Genomic DNA, 5,193 nt, shown 5'->3' with positions numbered 1-5,193 from the left:
CTTAATGCAGAGTCGCAGTTACCTTATGCCCAAAATTGATTAATACTCTAAGCTTGATCTCTCATGTTAGGAATTCACCTCCAAGCTATATTTTTGAGTTCTATTGAGGTCAAATTCTGTCATTTCATTCTAATTTTGGATTGAAATTACTCATTTAAGATTTCTGAAGGCGCCTCGATTTCATCACATTGTCACTTTTCCATAGGAAACCACTTGTACTACTCTCGTGCGGTTAAATTTTGTTCCTGCATTCTTTTCTCTTGAATCCCACATCGTTCAAACTCTTAAATGGATCGTTCTGATGCCATGCATACTGTGTATAGAAAACTGATTGATTTCGTTTCCAACTGACGATAGTTGGTTCTTATCTCATGGCATGGCTTATCAGGCAAATCAGAAATCGAGCCATAAAAATCCTGTAGATAGAAAATAAATTGAATCAGTTTCACCCTCAGAAATCTATACTTATTAATTAATTATGCCAACAATGCTTTGCATCTGAGATTTGGGCGAGATTTTCGAGATCTGAGTGTAATTGTTTGAAATAAATTGATTCGATTGAAGATTCAAATTTCTCAGTGTTTTGGCGCTTAAGATATGGATTGCCTCAGTTATCCCAATCAGGATACACCCACTTGATGAGGTATGGTGGAGATTCTTTTTGTGGTGCAATAATGCTGTCACACATCAAGATTGATTTGAAATTTTTTTGCAGTCGAATTGATGTTTGTCATAGTCCTATCCTCCAAGGCCCAAGATTTGTTCTCAGCGTAATGATGTAGCCCTAGCAACTTGAGAGAAAATTCCCTAAAAAGGTATTGAACCCCGACAATGGTGTTTTCCCAATTTGGTATGCACCGCAGAATCCCTGCTAGAAAAAGTTAACGGAAACATGGTTCTCGATCACCACCTCATAGAGTTAACGAGAGTGGACCAGACAAGCCCAAAACTACTAATGTTGGAGCTTATGACGAGGTATCGGGTATAAATACTCCTTTCGGCGCTTTCTATGAAATAAAGCAATGCTTATTGCTCACAGATAAGAAACCACTGGTGTTTACAAATGGTGGTCCTTGTAGCGACCAGTGAAGGTGGCTGCTGTGGGGGTAGCAGTAGCAGTGGAGGAAGCTGCAACAACCATGGAAATTCTTCAGCTCCTGATCTTTCCAAAATTGGAAAAGAGTTTGAAACCATGGTTGCCAGAGCCACTTTGAGTGAAGACGAGAAGGAATATAATACCGTAGAGATGAAGGCGAACATTACGCGGGATGACTTTAAAGAAGTTATGAACGTTGGGCATTCAAGATTTGTAAGCGTTGTAAGATTTTTCTGAATTGTGACATATATGTAATGAACCCTATTTTGGTTTGTACCACCTAAATTTGTGGAATTCACAACAGACATGGCCTACAAAAAAACATTAACTCGTATTTGCCATTTGGGTGTGGCGTATTGCTCATGTTTAAGGGTATTGAGATATAGTTATGTCAGTGAGAGGTCGAGGGAAGAATGATGACTGTATACCTTGATATTTCATTTGCAGGATAGTGTAGCTGGGTTTGCGTGTGCAATCTGTATATTGTTTAGTATTTGCAAACTGGTGTTGTAAGTTGAATAGACTATTTTCCTAGTTTTTCTTAAGGAAGCAACACATACCTCTCAAGCCATGGTGAGAATCTGGGTGCCTAATAAGCATGCAATTACATTTCAGCCCTAAACTTTGCCATCGCAAAATCAAAATCAAATCCACAAGGTTTCCTTGGAATACTCTTGGGGCAGGAATTGTGGCTGGCTTTTAACTCAAGACAGGGGAAGTTGAGCTTTCCATTCAAGATTCCCTTTTGGATTCCTCTACCGGGAACCCTCTTCATAATGAAAAGAGAGTAAAGGTTGAAAATCTGGATTAAGTAACTGGATTATCTTGATCAAATATATACATGAGGTAGATTCGAATCCTGTTCCGTGACTGCTTGATATAGAAGTACTTGAATATTTTTGATGTAAATGTCCCAGATAAAGGTTATAACCTATCCTTTTCCCTTAGTAATGAAGGTAAGATTATCCCAACCCACCTAATGAAAGAGTTGATCAGGACCTTCCCTGAGCGGAGTAGGTTGGCCGTGGTGATGCAAGGAATGTTATTTGGAAGTGGTTTGTCTCAAACAGACATGCCTTATGTCATTTAAATTTGTTTGTTTCTTTTTCATTGACATGACCATTGGATTCTGAGAAACAGCAATGCGATTTTTCAGAAGCATTCCAGAGTCTAGACTGTTGGCTTTGTAGCCTTTGAATATGCAGTTTTTCTGATGACATGTTCTCTTCGAGTATCTCGTTTCTTTAATAAGCTGGATACTTTTGTATTGTATTATGAACTATAGTGCCATCCCAACACTCAATTTAATCTGAAATCAACGTCATGTAAGTAATGACATTAGGAACACATTAGTTAGAAACCAAGAGAACGCTGGCATAAGTAAAGCAGTCAAGCCGGAAAATTGATCTCTGCTTCTGGTGAAAGAGTTTCAACGCTTCTTCTACAGGCCCGTGGGGAGAATATGATGTGATTAGCATATTCCTAGAGGAGACATCTCGATGAAGCATTTTGTCGAACAATTCACGTGCGTCTGCCAAGCTCCCCAACTTCGCATACATGTTCATAAGGGTGATTGGGAGAGTCATGATACCATCTCAGTCATTTGGTGCAGCTAGGAATGCTGTTGGAACACGTCCCCGCTATCAGCGTCGTCAAGTTTATTAACTAAAAGTCCAGTTAATAAATAATAATGGCTCATTTTGGCAACACATCTATAAGATCAATCCTACAATTTATTTTTATTTTTGTGACTCCCAAAAGACACGACAATGACAAAACGGGAAAATTTGGATCTGGGTGTGTAGCGTAGGAGATCCTTGTTACGCCGCACAAATCGTTGATGGTGTTGTCGAATCTGGTATTAGATCTTATATACTCCATGCTTTTAGTATTTAATGAGATTTCTGTTTGTAATAAATTATTTAATTATTTAACACACCAATAAATTAATATGAATAAAAAAGTATGATCATGCTTAACGAGATTCGTTGTCCATATTAAGATATTTAACACCATTATTTGGGGTAGATTCGCTTGGAAAGTGTTTATTCATTCACTTAATAATTCACAGTGCAAAAATAAAAATAAAAATTTGTAACAAATGCTTCACTACATTATTGAAATGGGTTTAAAATTATGGTCAGATTAACTAGACTTGAGTCATAAATTTGGTTAAAAATCCATAGCAATAGTCTTCGATGCATTAGCTACATATGCGCTTTTAAAGCTCCACCACTTTCTTGAAGATCATCCTCCACATTTTGATGAGATCTTCCTCCACATAAATCTCTTTATATGAATAGTTTTGACTCTTAATATTTGTCAAGTAAATGTTTTAACTTTTAAGATTCCAAAGTCCAGTGAAACCAAACTCCAGAAACCGTCCAACATTTTTGAATAAATGATGAATGTGAAAAATGAAAAGCATTTTTGGTTTTTGTTTGAATTTAAAGCAGATCATATATAAGTATTTCGACTTTTTGTGACCTGTGTTTAAAGTTGCAAAATAATGTTGAGTCTGAAAGTTTTTAAGGAATCTATTTTTACTAAATTTTTAATTTGGTCATTCACAAATTATAATATATTGAATTTGAGATATTACAATATGGTAATAATATTTTGTCAGTTATAAAAATATTTTATACTAATGTACAATTTGGTCATACAACAAGATTCTTATAAATACAACATCAATATTTTTATTATCTAAAATTGCTCAACAACTTGCATAAATTTTGGTGGGCATTAACCATAGTAAATCCACATATTGACATTTTTACTCAAAGTTAAATTATGCAAAAAAAAATAAAAAAAAATAAAAATTGCATGATAATGGTGGGCAATAACTATGGGTAAATAAATAATAACTCAAATAGCTCTTGCACTAATCTAGTCATTTACGCTTCTTGGTTGTGCTAGTTTAACATTGTGAGAACCATTACATTATTTTCATTATTAATTATTTTTTCCATATAAATAATGGAATTTATTATTATATATGATTTCATTATTAATACTTGTTCTTAGATATCTTATATACCAAAGTATAACATTGTGTCATATCATACACTTTTAGCTATATAAGCACTTATATATTATATCATTAATGTAAGCCCAGATTAATTATTGCTTCGAATTGGTATCCCTATCATACATGCATGTAATATAATAATTACCCTATTCTAGTGGTATGTTATATAACACAATATTTACCTATGCTTAGTATTAATATTAGGGTTTTTGGTACTTCCATTATTAAAATCATAAAACATTAGAAACTTACTCTCTCTTTCTTTTTACTAATGACAATCTCAGTTTATGTTATGATAATGCTACCAACCACCCTACCATTTACATGACATAATGTAGTCTAAGCCTACTATGCTGAGTAGATTGAATGTATTCTTTTGATTAAATCTTATAGGAATATTTGAAATTGATAGGTGAATTATATAATCAAGAACCTATAAATACATAAATTGTTCCTTTGGAAGTATATTACCGAGCTCCAAAGAAAGAACAAGAAATTCATTTGGACTGAAAAATGTGAAGAGATATTTCAAAGGTTAAAGGTGTTATTAACGACAACACCAATTTTGAAGGTGCCGATATGGAATAAGAAATTTTTGGTTTGTACTGATGCCTCCGAGGAAGGGCTAGGTTGTGTGTCGATGCAAGAAGGAAGAGTAATAGCTTATGCATCAAGGAAACTTAGAAACCACGAAGAAAACTACGCAACCCATGATCTAGAAATGGCAACAATTGTTTATGCACTAAATATTTGGAGACACTACCTTCTAGGAAGGAAGTTTGATCTTAGGACTGACCATGGTGGGCTACAACGCATATTCCCTCAAGACCACTTAAATGCAAGACAAAGACGATGGTCTGAGATAATTAATAAATATGATTTTGATATCACTTACATAAAATGAACGATAAATAGGGTGGTTTATGCTTTAAGTAGGAGGCCTCAGATATTTTCAGTGATTCCCTTAAAGACAAATTTGAGGGAGAAACTGCTTGATTTACAATTTAAAGACACCGGGTATCAGGAGGTTAACAAAAGTTTGAGGGAGGATGAAATGAGGGTCCCA

The sequence above is a fragment of the Pinus tabuliformis genome, chromosome 3_2, assembly GCF_031772625.1.
Source record: "Pinus tabuliformis cultivar Carrire ecotype Pingquan chromosome 3_2, CPIR1, whole genome shotgun sequence".
NCBI classification, from domain to species: Eukaryota; Viridiplantae; Streptophyta; class Pinopsida; order Pinales; family Pinaceae; genus Pinus; species Pinus tabuliformis.
The sequence above is the reverse complement of the archived record's forward strand: the minus strand, read 5'-3'. Positions refer to the sequence as shown.